The sequence below is a fragment of the Rhinoraja longicauda genome, chromosome 17, assembly GCF_053455715.1.
Source record: "Rhinoraja longicauda isolate Sanriku21f chromosome 17, sRhiLon1.1, whole genome shotgun sequence".
Taxonomy (NCBI): Eukaryota; Metazoa; Chordata; class Chondrichthyes; order Rajiformes; family Arhynchobatidae; genus Rhinoraja; species Rhinoraja longicauda.
In genome coordinates, this window is record NC_135969.1 from 30755228 (window position 1) to 30773388 (window position 18161).

The window sequence follows — 18161 nt, forward strand, 5'->3', positions numbered from 1 at the left end:
GGGGTGCCGAGAGATCAAAGAGGGATCTTGCGTGGGAGGAGGGTGGGGGGTGCCGAGAATGAAAAGGCAAATGTTGGGGGGGGGGGGGGCAGAAGAGGGACCATCGGGACAATATTGAATTTGTTACTTTGTCGCTTCCCCAAGTACATGTGAAAATAAAATATCAATCAATCAATCAATCAATCAATCAATCAATCAATCAATCAATCAATCAATCAATCAATCAATCAATCAATCAATAAAAAGACGTCAGTAACATCGAGATAAAACACCTGATTGATTTGCACCCATCCACCATCTTCCCTGCATTGCTGGTTCATTATGGTTGCAAGACGGATATCGACAAATTACATTGCAGTTACTCAACGAGTGACTGCCGCTGCACTTGTTAAGCCCCTGGCCTCTACCATCAGGAAGATCAAGGCAGTAAGTGCATGGAAACACTGTCAGCTGCAGGTTCCCCTCCAAATCTTGCATCATTCAAATTTGAGAATGTAAGTATACCTCCCTACCTAATAGCACTGTGTGGCTACCTTCATAAGAAGGATTTCAGTACTTCAAGAAGCTGGCTTACCACCATAAACGCAAGGGGAATTTGGGACAGGCAATAAGTGTTAGACTAGCATTTGGATTGAACTAGATGCATGGATAGAGTGGATGTAGAGAGGATATTTCCACTAGTGGGAGAGTCTGGGACTAGAGGCCATAGCCGTAATTGAATGGCAGAGTAGACGATGGGCCAAATGGCCTAATTCTGCTCCTTTCAGTTATGACCTTATGACGCGCCCATGTTGTTCAGATCCCAGCATTTAACTAGGTTACCCTGAGATTCCAGGGTGCCTATTAAATAACAGAAGAGAAAGCTCAGCTGATATACCCAAAGAATTTCCATTACATAAAAAAAGGTGCACCAAGTGAGCTTTGTAACATTAACATTTGGAGAACTATTTCCCAATCTCTTCTGGTAGAAGTCTGTACAATTATGGGAAACATAGATAGGGTACACAGTCAGAAACCTTTTCCTACAGTAGAAATGTCAAACACTAAAGGGCATAGCTTTAAGGTGAGGGGGCAACTAAACTTCTACTTAACTCTGCCTCATTCAATTATTCCATTATTGTACTTTAATCATATTTTTGCAGCATTATGATTTGCACTACAACATCTTGCACCATTCAACTGTTGTTATATTCCTCATTGCATATTTATCATTATGTATGTATATTGTTTACTCTGTGAACTTTGTGTCAACAATTCATTTCATTGTGCCATGACAATAAATTAATCAGATTTAAAAAGTCTTTCAATCAGTAATCACCCAAGCTTCTAATTCAATCAGGTTAAATCACTTTATTCTGCAACAGAGAGGAGAGTAAATATGCTTTGATGTGTAAAAATAAAATGAAAGCTGATTACTAATCTTCATTTAAAATTCTAAACTAAGATTGCTGTTTGGACTACTTTATGATTATTTCCTGAAGAACATCCACAGTGTATCATGAGCAGGATAAACATCCGTTGCATTAATATCTGAGTAATTTTGGAGCATGAAGGAATGCTTTCTTCCACGATCTCCAAGACGTATGTTAGATTTATGTACATTGTAGTGTTATTATTTCTGATGGTTAACAATACTTTTCTCCCAGTGTGAGGGGCATGTGCAAATGATGAATGATAATCATGGTGATTGAATTTCTTACTTTGCCATTACTTCTGTCTCACCTTTACGCTGCTGTTATAACCTGTGTTTCAATGGAGTCATCCACGTGTGCAGGGAGTCTGGGTGAGTTCTGGGGTCTGGAAGAAAGTTCAACGAGCCAAGCACAAATATTTGATGTTTTATTAATTTCAATATATTAGGTTTATTTTTATAACATAGATTTGGAGCTAACTACTAAGAAAAGCAGAAAAAGTATCGAATGCAAGATAACAAACTGAATAATTTGATTACCTCTTGCTGCTACATACCGTTATCACTGACTGACCTGGACAAATGGATGTTCAATAGACACAAAAAGCTGAAGTAACTCAGCGGGTCAGACAGCATCTCTGAAGAAAAGGAATAGGTGACGTTTCGGGTTGAGTTACTCCAGTTTTTTGTGTCCATCTTCGGTTTAAACCAGCATCTGCAATTTCTTCCTACACAAATGGATCTTCAAAGTTGGTTTTGGCATTTATTGATCAAAGGTTTAAATCTTTAGACTAAATTGTTTCAAATGGAAAATGTTGATGTTCTACTCCATGGATGAACTTCACTGCTCTTTGTGTACTGGTATTTATCAGTACCATTGGCGAACAGCTTTATGTACAGTATGCCTTTATTGTGGGCAAACGTTTATCTGGGAAAGTGATGCTGCTAACAAAGTTACTGCCTAACAGTGCAAGTGACCCAGGTTTAATCCTGTTGTCTGGTGCTGTCTGGATGGAGTTTGCACATTCTCCCTGTGACCACATGGGTTTCATCCAGACACACCCGCATGTCTTTGGGATATGGGAGGAAACCGGAGCACTTGGAGGAAACCCATGCGGTCACAGAGAGAACGTGCAAATTCCACAAAGACAGCACCCGAGATCAGGATCGAACCCGGGTCTCAGGTGCTGTCAGACAGTGACTCTACCAGCTGCACCACTGGGCCACCCATAAGGAATGAGGGGAACAGGTTTTGTGAGTTCTGAGGTGAGAAAACGGAACAAATTAGATCTTGAAGATCATGAAAGTTGCTTCTTTATACCTCAGGTTTAATTAATGGAGTGACAATTAACTACCTTCTTAAATCTGGCACCTCAAACAAAGCTGTCCGACAACCAGGTTTGGGAGTGTCGATGCTTTTGACCTCCAGTGCAGCTAAATCCTCACTCCACAACATACAATAAATTGGATCCACAGTCCAGCAATATCCCTTTATTAGAGGAGCCAGCGCTGCCGTCGCAGCTGCGGCTTGCCTGCAGTCCGTCTGTCTTTTGTGTTGTTTGTTGTTTTTGTATGAATTGTAGTTTTAATATGGTGTAGTGTTTGTATGTTATGTGGGGGGGAGGGGGTGGGAGGGAACGGGAACTGTAAAAAATTCTCTCTCCCGAACGGAGACGCGACCTTTGTTTCTGTGTCGTGTCTCCGTTCCCGTTGCGGCCTACCACCGGCCATGCACCTGGGACCACCTGGGGCTCTGGTTCGCAGAGCCCACGACCGGGATCCACCATCTGCGGCGCTGGCTGCCTGCGGATGCTGCGGGAGCGGCTGCGACTCGTCTCCGGAGGCTCCGGCGCGGGCCGCGTGGACGTCGGAAGCCCGCAGGCCCCTGGGTGGGGGCCGACATCGGGAGCACCGGCAGCGGCAGAGGCAGCGTGTTCGCCCGCCCCGAATCGCGGGGCTTCGGTCGGCCCACCGCGGACCTTTCACTGTCCGGCGCGGCCTGAAATAGGCCGTGGACCTTTCACCGTCCGGCGCGGCGCTCCAATGTCGGGAGCCCCGACCGCCCCGACGTGGCAAGTTCAACAGCCTAACCGCGGGAGAAGACGGCAGGGAAGAGAAAAGACATTCTGGCCTTCCATCACAGTGAGGAGGGACTGGAGGAGACTCACTGTGATGGATGTTTCTTTTGTTTGGTGTTAGTTTGTGATTGTATGTGTTATTGCATTTTTATTGATTATTCTTATTGGTCTTAGTGTTTCAACTGCGGGTAATGTTTCATTTCACTACACATTTATGTGTATGTGACAAATAAACGACTATTGACTATTGACTATTGATAGATCCATTCCCCTAGAAGCCTGGATTGCCATTCTCTTAGATTGAGAGACAAGATCTCACAGACCTCCAAAAAATAATCTCTTTCTCCAAAATCTTGACTCATCTGCTTTTGCTGCAGCTTCAATGTGTCTGGGCTGTTGTTGCAGCTCATTCTCTAATCTCTGCTACAGTCCATGAGATGTACCTCACTACCTCAAACCATCAGAGACTCCTCCTCACTCACCACATTCAAAACATCACTTAAGACTCACCTGTTCAACACTGCCTTCAACCACTGACCGTCGCTTCTCCTTATCCTTCCTTTTTTGTTTGTTTATTTATTTATTTTTATGTTTTACTTACTCTGTAAAGCGTCTTTGGGTTTCCAGAAAAGTGCTAGACAAATGAAATGTATTATTATTATTATTATTATGTCACCCAACTGCTGCTTACGAGAGAAACAGTGACTAATCTTGCTCGATCCAGAATAGTTAGATCGATAGGGCCCCATCCAGCTACCACAGGTTCATTTAGTGGTGGAAAATAATTCAGTTGGATTAGTTGAGGAGCAGAGGGAGCAATATCTTCAATGAACCAACAGAGAACGATTCGGTGATTCAATGATACTTTATTGTCACATGTGCCTAGGTACGGTGACATTTTTTGTGTTTGCATACAATCTAGGTAAAATCGTACAGAAGTCTTCACCTCGGCAGTATGCAGAGAGTCGCCATGTTTCTGGGGCCGACAAAGTTTCAAAAGTTCTCAGTACAGTCTTATCTTCTCGCAGCAGTGAGCCAGGCCTGCCGCTGTAGGCGGCCCGCTGGGTTCCTCTTAGTTCTCAGCAGCCACCTACTGGGTCCCTATTCCTTCTCGGCAGCCCCCCCACCAGGTCCCTCTTAGTTCTCCTGAAAATAAAACTTTCATGATGTAACCTCCAGACCTATAGCTTGGAGCACAAGAAAAACATCATGCACAATACTACGAGGACCACAATTTTGCACAGAGGCCAGTTTAAGATACAGCACAGTGTTACAGAGAGCACAATGTAACACAGGGCACAAGATTTTAAAGAGCAGAACACAGAGCCCAATATAGCAGACAGCGCAATAAAACACAGAGAGAACAGTATACAATAGACACAACATAACAAGGAATGACAAGTAAGCATTTAACCAAGAGAATGAAATAGCGAAGGGGACAATGTAACGTGACATATCAAAGAGCAGAAAACAACACAAAACAAAATACTACAAAAAGCACAATGTAACAGAGGACAATATACTAGAGCACAGCTTAACAAACGCAACTGTATTAAAATGCACGATGTTACAGAGAGCACAATAACACTTCTGAATGGTCACTGGGGTTCCAACTCCACTCATGCTTGGAGGGATCTGAAGTGAGTAATGAGGCGGATGTGGGAAGTGCACACTCTGGGGCAGATACTACAAAAAGCACAATGTAACAGGACAATATACTAGAGCACAGCTTAACAAACGCAACTGTATTAAAATGCACGATGTTACAGAGAGCACAATAACACTTCTGAATGGTCACTGGGGTTCCAACTCCACTCATGCTTGGAGGGATCTGAAGTGAGTAATGAGGCGGATGTGGGAAGTGCACACTCTGGGGCAGATGTGCTACACTAGTAGGGCTGGCGTGCCAGACAGCGCAATCCAGTGGGTCACTTCATTCCTTCTTTCATTTATATTGGGCTTCTGATGTATGAATTCCACATTCTCAATATTGTCTTGAATACGGGGCGGCACGGTAGCGCAGCGGTAGAGTTGCTGCTTTACAGCGAATGCAGCGCCGGAGACTCAGGTTCGATCCTGACTACGGGTGCTGCACTGTAAGGAGTTTGTACGTTCTCCCCGTGACCTGCGTGGGTTTTCTCCGAGATCTTCGGTTTCCTCCCACACTCCAAAGACGTACAGGTATGTAGGTTAATTGGCTGGGTAAATGTAAAAATTGTCCCTAGTGGGTGTAGGATAGTGTTAATGTGCGGGGATCGCTGGGCGGCACGGACTTGGAGGGCCGAAAAGGCCCGTTTCCGGCTGTATATATATGATAAGATATGATATGATACTCCTGTTCTATTTTGAGCGGCCTTGGACCAGAAGTTAATGGGGATGTTGCATTTCTTCACAGAGTCTTGGAACACACCCCTGAATCTTTTTTCTGTCCACCTTGCAAGCTCTATCCATGGCAAAATTTAGAATAGCGTGTCTCTTTTGGCAACCTGGCACCAAGCATGTGAATGTCTTGACCTCCGCAATGCTGACGGATTGTAACAGGGGCATTAATGCAGTGAACGTTGGTCTGGGAAAGGGCATTGACATTAGTTTGCTTATTCCTCCAGTGAATTTGGAGGATTTTGCAGTGATAGCATTGGTGGTAACTCCCCTGTGGCGCCGACTTACAGACGAGGACGGACACGTGGAAGTGAGGATGCCGCTGCCGAGGGAAGGAACGAAGGAGGACGGCGTGGGGGAGGACCACCTTGAAGGTGGGGGAAGAGCATTGGGGGGCCTGGCATGAGGGGGGGGGCATGGGGTAGAACAATGCACAATGGGGGACCGCTGTGAGAGAGGAGGAAGAACAATGGACAATGGGGACCAGGCGTGGGGGGACCACCATGAAGGAGGGGGCAGTGGGGAAGAACAATGAGGGAACTGGCGCGGGGCGGTGGGGGGGGGGGGGGTTGATTTACAATTTTGTAAGCGCCCTTTATGGGCGACTGTTTGCATATCTTGGCAAGGTATGCAAGTAAAGAATTTCACTGTGACTTGTCAAATGGGACAATAATCTATTCAATTCAATTCAAGTGCCTGCTATGGACAGTCCAGATTTCAGAAACATATAGGAGGTGCAGAGGTTGCTAATGTCCCATAGCCCACGAGTTTTGTTCTGAGTCAGATGTCTTGATCTTCAAATAAGATGAAGCTGAATGCATCCAGTTTATTGTCACATGTACTGAGGCACAGTGGAAAGCTTTGTTGCGTGCTAACCAGTCAGTGGAGTGTAAGAAAATAACTGCAGATGCTGGTACAAATTGAAGGTATTTATTCACAAAATGCTGGAGTAACTCAGCAGTTCAGGCAGCATCTCAGGAGAGAAGGAATGGGCGACGTTTCGGGTCGAGACCCTTCTTCACTGAAGAAGGGTCTCGACCCGAAACGTCGCCCATTCCTTCTCTCCTGAGATGCTGCCTGACCTGCTGAGTTTAAACCAGTCAGTGGAAAAGACAACACATGATTACAATTGAGGCATCCACAGTGTGCAGATACATGATAAAGGGAATAATGTGAATAACATTATGCACCCCTCCATGCTAAAACATCTCCCAGTTTCTTTCAAGTGAAATGACATAATTGAACAACACTTAGGTGCATGATTCATGTGGAAGGTCAGACACCATGCGCAGAAAGGGCACAGTTAACTTTTTGATGACCTTTGATCAGTCCTGAAACAGCAACTCTGTGGGTCTTTCCATACATACCGTTTGATCTGCTGACTATTTCCAGCATTTTCTGATTCATTTCAGAATTCTAGCATTATTTCATTTTTGGTGCGATGTAAAAGTATTCCTTTCATAAAAGTCATGAAATAGGAGCATGCAGAATCATTCAGATCGAACAAAGAGTCTCGTAAATGTTACAAACCAAAATTATTGGATACTATGTCTTAAACAAAGAGGACGACAGTTTTTATTGTTGAATCGTTCGTTATCAGTCAGTAGCAGCTGGAGGCCTCCTGTAAATGGTTGAATTATTTCCTATGGCATTAAGGCTCCCTCTGTTCTGTTGTAAAAGTTAAGGGACCAGCAGAGTGCATCAAGCAATTAGGTTCTAAACAAATCTATTGACATGAGGATGAAAATAAATACTGCAGTGTTGCTAACTTCTACTATATCACCATTGAGATAATAGCCAGAATTCTTAATCACGAAGCTGATACAATTGACCAAATTTATACTTGTATAACAACACTGCTGGAAACTGATATGTTCCAAAACATGATATGGTAACTGACCAGGAGCAACAAACATCTCACAGGGTGAATGAATTGTCTTTTCAGCATGAAAGAATAGATTAGCTTCAGGCAAGTGGTCTATCTTGGTTACCATGCTACAATGATTTGGTTTTGGTACGTGAAAGGCCTAATAAATAGGGATGCATAGTAATAATGTGTAGGAAGGAACTGCAGATCTGATTTACACCGAAGATGGACTCAAAATGCTGGAGTAACTCTGCGGGACAGGCAGCATTTCTGGACAACGTCAGCCACTCCTTCTCTCCAGAGATGCTGTCTGTCCTGCCGAGTTTCTCCAGCATTTTGTGTCTATGCATAGTGCTGAGATTAAATTAATCCAAGGATCAGTTGTTATTGAAACATATGATTGGTGTGGAAATGTAGCGACCAATTGATAGAATGCGGAGAAGAAAAAGAGAGGGAGAGAGGGGGGAGAGGGGGGAGAGGGGGGAGGGAGAGAGGGAGAGAGGGAGAGAGGGAGAGAGGGAGAGAGGGAGAAGGAGAGAAATGAAATGTGTAATAAGAAGTTGTTATATCCAAGGAATATGATGTGCTTGCTCAAAGTCTGAAGCAAGACATGTGGCAAACTGTGACTATTCGAAATAGATTATGCAGAGTGTTTATGCGAGTCTATGTGAGAACGTTAAGAGCTTTGATACACTTGAATTGGGACCCAATGAGGCATAAAATGATCCAAAACTATATGAAAGGCCAAGGACAGATTACTGACTGCAGTGGTGAGAGCTGGTATTTTATATTCTGCAACAATAACATATATTGGAATCAATTCAAACTCCTGCAGGAGTAGGAAACAGCAGAAGAAAATCGCTTACTGGAATAATCACCATCCAATTCACTGACTTGAGTCAAAAGGTGATGCAAAAACAGTGTTAACAGGTCAGCCTGTTATCACTTGTTGTCCACCAGTGCAGATCATAAATGTTGACTCTACTAATACCTATTTATACAAGGTCACAAGAATACCAGAACATAACAGCAGGAGCAGCCAGCTGGCCCATTAACCCTGCCCACCAGTCAATATGATCATGGCAAACCAAAGTTGTCCTAACTCCTCTACTGTACTAGTTCCTCATAACCCTCAATATGCCAATCTTTCAAAAAATTAGCCATCTCAACCTTAAATACTTTTAATGATCTTGCCTTCATAACCATCTTGGGTACAGAGTTGCAAAGATTTACCCACCTTCTGTGAAAAAAATCTATGAACCTTAGTTTATAAATGTCCACTATTTATCGTGTAAGTATGTTCCATCCAAGATGTTGAAAATGTCTCGGGATCTACTCTGCAATGCCCGCTCACAATTTTAAATATCTTAATAAGGTCATGTCTCGTTCTTCTCAACACCAAAGAGTATTTAACCATTACTTCATCTCCCCTCTTCACTTTATTTATCCATCCTGCCGCATTGCACCTGGCATAATTGTCTAGCCAAGAGGTGTTGGCGGAAGATTAAAATAGAATAGTTATGCACAGGGATTTTGCCACATGTTCTCCCTGAAAGAAGGAACTCATTAAATGTCCATTCCATACCTTGCTTAGCTGACAATGGAGGAAGAGAGATGAGTTTTGAATCAAAATGTAATATCTTTCTATGATGCACATCTCAAAATAATGAAAAGTATAGACTAATTAATTACAGGTCAGTTGGCCTGTTAGGAAAAACAATGGAAGAGATTCTGACAGACAGTGCGGTTCAACATTTGAGTCTGAAGAAGGGACCTGACCCGCAACATTACGTATCCTTTTGCTTCAGAGATGCTGCCTGACCTGCTGAGTTACTCCAGCACTTTGTGTCTAATTTTAGTGTTGGTTATGGCGAGTCTGAAGGCTTGTACTTTGTTAAAGAAGTTTATTGCGGTAGCAATATTCAATTACAAAGGATAACAACCGAGATCGCAGACGACCATTAACTCAAACTATTCACATCGAAGTCCTCTTCCCACTGACTGGTTTTGGGCGCCAAACCCACCACGTGACCTTGCTGGCCAATCCGAGGGTTCGACTCTCAGGACCAATCCCTATGGTTGCTACATGGTATTGGTTTATTATTGTTGCATGTACTGAGAAACATTGTTTGGAGAAGGTTAATAGTCAGCCTACTTTTGTTCAGGGGAAGTTACATTATATAACTTTTCCAAGTTCTTTGATGATCTAACAGGGTGGCTTGATGACAGGACCACCTTCAAGGTCTACATGGATCTTAATAAAAACATTTGACAAGGTGGTCAGTAAACTAAACGCTTCTGAGATCCAAAGGAAAATGACAGGTTGGTTCCAAAGTTGATTCAGTGGCAGGAAAGAAAACTAAATGGTCAACCAGATCTTTCGTAACTGGAAGGCTGTTTCCTCAGGAGTTCTGCACTCTTAGTAGCAACCTGATTTGTGATTATATCCCAATGATTTATACTTAAATGTAGAGAGCATGATTGGGAAGTCTGTGGATGATACAAGACATGACTGTGGGTTGATGATGAGGATAGTGTACACTATAGATAGCTGTTAATGGACAGTCAATGGATCAGTCTGAAGAAGGATCCCAACCCAAAATGTCATCTGTCTATTCCCTCCGTAGATGCTGCCTGACTTACTGCTTTTCTCTTGCACCTTATGTTTTGCTCAAGATTGCAGCATCTGCAGTCTCTTGTGTCTCCATGGTTAATCATAAGATCATAAGTGATAGGAGTAGAATTAGGTCACTCGGCCCATCAAGTCTACTCTGCCATTCAATCATGGCTGATTTATCTCTCCCTCCTAACCCCATTCTCCTGCCTTCTCCCCATAACCTCTGACACCCGTGCAAATGGAATTCAGTGCATAGAGGTCTAACGTAACATTTCTAAGGAAGGCTCGGAAGGCAAGAGAATTTTAAAAAGCTGTAAGATATTGATAAGAATAAAGGAGAAGAGATATTTGGCAATTATCCAGAGATTCCTCAAGGCAACAGGAAAGATAGATGAAGTAATTAAGAAGGTACATGTGGTATTTTTCTCTTTTGGCCAAGACATGCAGAGGAAGAACTGAAAAATAATGACACAATTGTATAAAATACCAATAAACTGCAACAAATATACAATTGTGGACACTGCACGGTTAAGACTTAGACTTAGACTTTAGACTTTAAGGATATAACGTGTCCGTGCTGACTAGCGATCACCCCATGCAGTAATAATACTATCCTACACACTAGGGACAAATTACAATTTACAGGAGCCAATTAACTTACCTTCCACACTCTTTGGAGTGTGGAAGGAAGCTGGAGCACCCAGAGATAACCCATGCGGTCAAAGGGAGAATGTGCAAACTTCGTAGAGACAGCACCCGTAGTCAGGATCAAATCTGGGTCAGTGGAGCTGTGAGGCCACTCTGCCACCCTATCTGAAATTACAAGACAGTGTAGAGGAAGATTAGGGAATGGAACTACAAATGGAACATTTCTGTTATGAGGAGAGTTTTAATTGGGTTGAGATTGTTTTATTTGGTTAAGAGAAGGTTAAAGGGCCTGTCCCAGTTACGTGATTTTTAAGGCGATTGCCGGCGACTGTCAAAGTCGTAGCAGATGGCCAAAATTTTCTTTTACCCTACGTCAATGACCACGACAATGCCGAGTCAAGTCAATACAAGTTACTTTTATTGCGAAACTAGCACCTGGCTAAGAGATTACACCGTCTTCGGAACCATCGCAAAATTCCCACGCTTACCGGACCGTCAAACTGTCGCCTTCAATCGACCTGTCAAATGTCCTGACAGTAAATAAATTGGTTAAACAAAACTATCTTCTGGTATCTTTAAATGCCTTTTCTTAATTTAATATTACGTGCTTCTAAATGCATCTGCGACAACCTGGCAAACCTGAGGACAGCATGCGACAGCGCCCGCAATAAGCTACGATACCTGGCGACAAGCCAGCTGTCGCCGAGAAATTTCTAGCAGGTACATTTTTCCGCGACGCGCCGAGATCCGCTACGATTCATTGAAGACTCCTCATGATCAGACCCGCGACACCCTGGCGAATGTTCAGCGACAGCCTAGTCGCCGGCAGTCGTCTTAAAATTGCCTAACTGAGACAGGCCCTTAAGAATTAATTGCTTACAGGAACTTGAAATTATGGAAGGTTCAGATAGAGATGATATGCAGGACTGACTTTCATTCGCAAAAAGTCATCAAGCAAGGGGACAAAGGTTTTAAATATTTGGCAGTGGAAACAGAGGGGAAATGAGAAGAAATCTTTTCACTCAATGGATGTCTGTAACTCACTGCCTAAATGTTAGTGGACAAACACCTCATCTCAGCATTTATGGACAAAGAGCCGGACAGTATGGTTAGGCTGCTCCTTTGATTGTATGGGCATGTTAAGTTGAAAGACCATCTAAAGTACTGCAAATCTCAATGACCCCATGAATCAAATTGTAGATACTGCAAAGATATGCACCCTGCAAAATAGATTATTTTGCATTATGTATTAGGTCAAATGCATATACACTGTGATGAACTGTACAGATCCCAATGTTATATGAACGGCAAACTGTGTTTCAAAATGAATGCTCACATCTCCATTTCAAGCCATTAATTCTGAGAGTGTTTGTCTCACCATCAAAATATCACATCAGGAAGCCTGCAAAAGTTAATGCTCTCGAGACGTTTTACACATCCAAATTGATTCAATCCGTAATGCGTTTTTATGCATTTCTGCTATCAGCATGTTGCTATATACTTTCGCTTCTGTGTAATTTTAAATATTAAAACAACATCCCATGATATTTTGAGCTATTTAGAAAAGATGGAGGAAAACAGTTTGATGTCTGTGCAGCTAGAGTTGCTGCTTTACAGCGAATGCAGCGCCGGAGACTCAGGTTCGATCCTGACTACGGGTGCTGCACTGTAAGGAGTTTGTACGTTCTCTCCGTGACCTGCGTGGGTTTTCTCCGAGATCTTCGGTTTCCTCCCACACTCCAAAGACGTACAGGTATGTAGGTTAATTGGCTGGGTAAATGTAAAAAATTGTCCCTAGTGGGTGTAGGATAATGTTAATGTACGGGGATCACTGGGCGGCACGGACTTGGAGGGCCGAAAAGGCCTGTTTCCGGCTGTATATATATGATATGATATGATATGATATGGGATACTAAAACATATGATTAGCGTTATGAAACAATCTGCTGTGAGAAATTGCATGATCAGAGAGTACAGAGGACAGTTGAACTTTTAAAATTACCTCAACTCCATAAGTGACAAAATATTGTATACATCCAACCCCACGGGTACATTGGAGAAACAGCTTATGATACCAAAAGTTAGAAGCATTAAAACAAATCCCGTATGCATAAGAAATTAAAGCCTAATTGAATTGATGTTTATGCTTTGATTGAGAGATTCATGGTCTCAATCTGTGAAGCTATAAAAAAAAACTGTGCATCAGCGGTCTACAATTGTAACATTATTTCAGTATCATTAAATTCAGATTGATTTTCTTGAGATTAAAAATTCTGCAATACTTTCCTCAACACATTCAAGGAATAAGGCATAAGTGAAATGTTAGAATGGTACTCATTAGATTCCCTCTTTTGATGGGTCTCAAGTTACAATATTTGTGAAGAGGAACATCCCAATATCCCAATATCCTGCCACTCCAAGTTGTATTTGAGGTACACCTCGTATTAAAGTATTGTTCTGTGTTTTTCATATTGTGTTTGGTGCTCATTTCATTATTTACAGTTTGTGAATTTCTTCTTAATTATAATGGTTCAATGTTACTTCAGTTGTCACATGTGCATTGCATAGTGAAATACTTTTTGCATATTTACACATGCAGGGGCCCCAAGGATTTGGCTCCATTTCCAAAGTCCATGCCTGGTCTACTGGAGCAGCTCCCGATCCTGTATCTCTGCAGAGTCTCCCTCCGTCATCGTCGACTGGATCGGCCTGCAAACCAACGTCCCTCTCCTCGCCCGGCCATCTTTGTGTCACGGGGGCACCTCCTGCAGCCTGACCATTACCCCGGTTCACCCTCCTGCCGGCCCTTGCTCCTTGTGTCTGACCTCTCCAATGGCTCCCTCCTCATCAGTTTTTCGGGGGACGAGCAGGGACTGGGCCCAGCATCTTTCCTCAACAGGCCAGATCTCAGGTCCTCCAGGTGGGTTCCCAGTTCCACGGTCCACCGAGCTTGCAAAGTATAGGCAATGAGCCCCAGTACAAATGACATCAGAGGATGAGCACAGACATCCACTCTCTAAAATGGCCAGGTCTTCACCACGTTAGCAGTTGCTCACTATTAAGCTGCATATTATGGACATAGAGTTCAGTGAACTTTGACCCTGCTCTGAAGGTCAACATCAGTGGGTCATGACAAAAGAACTCAGTAAATGGAAAAATGCAGCATTTCATCATCAATGTTCTTTTGAATCAAGCTTGTGAACTGATCAAAAATAGTCTTGTGTGACTAACAATGTGGGCAAATGCATTCTGCTGGAAGTTTTATTACTATCAGAGCCAGGTCTATTATTTCCACTTCCAATCCTCGCTTATTCCGCTAGAAATATTTGTGTTCAACTTTTTCAGAGCTCTCCGAAAACCATTGCCTCCAGTTCATCCTTTGGACACCTCAATGGATCTAATCTGTTGTCTGAATCCTAAAGAGTAGGTGGACTGAACTTATTGCATACTTTTGCACAATATATTCTGAAAGCCAACAGACAAGAGCTCAATGGGAACACAAGGGACTGCTGATGTAGAAATCTGGAGCAAAAAACAAGCTGCTGGAGGAACTTAGCATGAGGACCCTGCATCAAGAGCGAAACCCTGACTAAATGGCAACAATGCAATAGTTCTGGACACATGCTTCATTTTTTAAAGCTATGGCTTTATGGACGTCAGTAATCCCATTTGTACTATTATTTTTTTAAAAATCACATTTCACTTGACAAAATCACAAAAAATCACATTTTATTGGAATCTGAGGGATAACCTTTTCTTGCAAAGGGCGGTGGGTGGGATGGAACAAGCTGCCGGAGGAGGTGGTTGAGGCAGGGATTATCGTGACGTTTAAGCAATTAGATAGGTACATAGATAGGTCAGGTTTAGAGGGATATGGGCCAAAGGCAGGCAGGTTGGACGAGTGTAGATGGAACATGTTGGTTGGTCTGGGCAAGTTGGACCGAGCTGTCATTTAAATGAAGGGCTGTAAAATTCTACTCTTTAAATCCACTAGAACCAGATGGCCTGTACTAAGTGTAAGAAATACAGCAATAATCCTTTGGATCAATAAATCCTTTAGATACATCACACCAGCTGCTGCTTGTTAGTTATTAAGATTCGAGATTACTCACTAAATGGAAAAGCAATCATCATAATAAATATGTTTACCAAAACTTTTCAATAGAATTTTATCTCTAAATGTGAGTGATTTAATCTCATTGCAGCAATTTATACAATTAGGCTGTCCACTGATCTGGCATTCCTCTTGACTGAGATTATGCACCTATCTTCTTAAAGAACTCTAAATATAACAGTGCATTGGGCATTTTGCTATAAACCAATATCTCTGAACACTTACAACTTCTTGCTTGTACACCTAGGTCTAGGGAATGTACATCTTTGAATCGGTTTAGTTTATTGTCACGTGTACCGGGGTACAGTGCAAAGCTTTTGTTGTATGCTGGTCAGTCAGCGGAAAGACAATACATGATTACAATCGAACCATCCATAGTGTATAGATACATGATAAAGATAATAATGTGAGTGACGTTTAGTGCAAGATAAAGTCCAGAAAAGCCCGATCAAAGATAGTCCGAGGGGAGCATATTCAAGCAGTAAAATCCTATAGTATTACATTTCAGCCAATCCCTACACTCCAAATTACCATCTCTGGTGCAGTAATTGTTGTTACATGCGCAAAATGGCCTTCAGATACATGTTCAGCTATTAAATGTTGATTAGAGGAAAACACTCACTGCAATAAACTGGAGTGAAGACTGAGTAATGTAACAAAGGAAACAAGTTTGCCACGAAAACATTGTTGCTTTTTAATGGCTTCTACTTATTGCTGTAAAATAGAGTGTTCATTAAATAGAATGTGCTCTTGCTAAGGTACGCTCGGAAATGATTAGCTACTTGCAATGACAGGGTTATTACAGAATTCAGCCCCACAGCTGGAAATACATGCTTAACTAAATCAGCAACTATCCACTCCAGCCCCGACTCCTCCAGAGCACTGATGCCTCACACTATGTTATGAACCGTCTCTGATTGAGCTGAATTTAATATTATTTTTTCATGAAGCTCCATGTGTCAATTATATTACACCTGTAAAATACTTATGAAACTCTAGAAGAACCACCATTTCCCCACCCTGTTTAACATTATCAATCAAGGATGAATTCTTACCAATAGTCACTTTTTCCAAAGGGTGCCACAATCTTTGAATTGATTTCAAATACAGTAAAAATCATGATATAAATGAAATGTTGCAAATAACTATTTAACCAGTCTTTTTCGGTGTCAGTTAAGGGAGAAATGTTTCCAAGGATTAAAGGCTTAAGGATATAAGAAAATAACTGCAGATGCTGGTACAAATCGATTTATTCACAAAATGCTGGAGTAACTCAGCAGGTCAGGCAGCATCTCGGGAGAGAAGGAATGGGTGACGTCACCCATTCCTTCTCTCCCGAGATGCTGCCTGACCTGCTGAGTTACTCCAGCATTTTGTGAATAAAAGGCTTAAGGATGGTGGATGTATTGAACAAGCTGGCAGAGGAGGTAGTTGAGACTGGGAATATCCCAACATTTAAGGAACTGTTAACCAGGTACATGGATAGGACAAGGTTTGGAGGTATATGGACCAAAGGCAGGCAGATGGGACTAGTGTAGCTGGGACATATTGGCCTGTTGTGGGCAAGTTGGATCAAAGGGTCTGTATCCATACCGTATCACTCTACGACTCTATGATGCTCTCAGGATTTTTTACACCATGGAATTAAAGAATAAATTGATCCATGTTGCTGATATAGAAATTCCAAGTCTTGAGTTGAACTGCTCAAAGCAACATGTTGGAAAGTAGAACTATTCTGAAGAGTCAAACATTGAACTAAGTAATCAGATTCAATGCAAAATGAAATGCATTCAGGCAAAAGAATTGAATAATGCTTCTAATCATAATTGATAGCACTAATTGAAGCAATTTTTCCTTTGATTTCAAAGAATGGTACCAGCTACCATGCAGAGTAGACTAATGTATATTATTATGTTATTTGGATATTTAGATATTTGACATTTCTCAAGGTTACTTGTAAGCCCAATTACTCACAAAGTGGCTCATGTCAGAGCGTTATATATATGTAAAAATCTTCAATAGAATTAGACTTTCATCTCATCGGGAAACCAAATTAATAGTCTCCTTGCCTTTTGGCTTTCTACATTTCGTAAAACAGGTTTCATCGCTAATGTTTCCCTGTCCTGATTAAAGCTCATTGAGCTGAAATGCATTCACGCAGGGCCCTTCCCTGTAAATGCCAGATATTGTGTGAGGGAATGGGACCACTATGGACAAGGTCTGCTACAGTGCTGCAAATCTGAGCATATTCCTATCTTCCTGGAGCTGAATTAAGGAATGATTATTTCTTAAACATTGCCTTCACAAAACTGTTTTACTTGTATTCAAATTTGGTGTGGTAATAAAGCTGTTGGAGATCAAAGCAATAGTAATATCATACAAAAACCCAAGAAATGTGTTCCTGTTTTCTACGCGAATTGCTCCATGTGTGTGGGCTGTTTTACTCTGGTTATAATTGTTGTACTTCGTGGTCCGGTATCTGTTATACCTTTGTTATGACTCTGGACGGACCACAAGTACACGTGTTTATAAGGTTAGAATGCTGGAGCTTAAATCCAGGCTGTTTATTCCATGGCCACCTGGAACCAGAGTGCCCACCAAATCACCTCATTCTCTTATATACACGTTACTACACAGGCAAACAAAGTAGTCCTTGTGATACAACAAAGTAGTCCTTGCAATATCACAACAATAATTGTGTCAGTTTCATTGATGACCTGATTGGGATTGGAAATGCAGCTCATAGTTCACTCATCACAAGTTAACCAGAAACTGAACTTTTTTTCCTTTCCCTTCCATGCTAATAGCAGTAGAGCGATATTTTAAATGATGTTTTCATAAATGGCCTCTTTTTCTTGTTGTAACTTCAGAGCTAGCAGTTGATTACATTCATGCAGACTACCATTATCCTGGGGAATGCTATGGGTGACATTTGTAAACTGGGTGATAAAAGCACACATTCATCATGATGACATGAAAACAATCCAAGTTACAGACTGAGCCCGACAAACATAATTCCACAAACCATCCACCTCAGATTCTTTGTT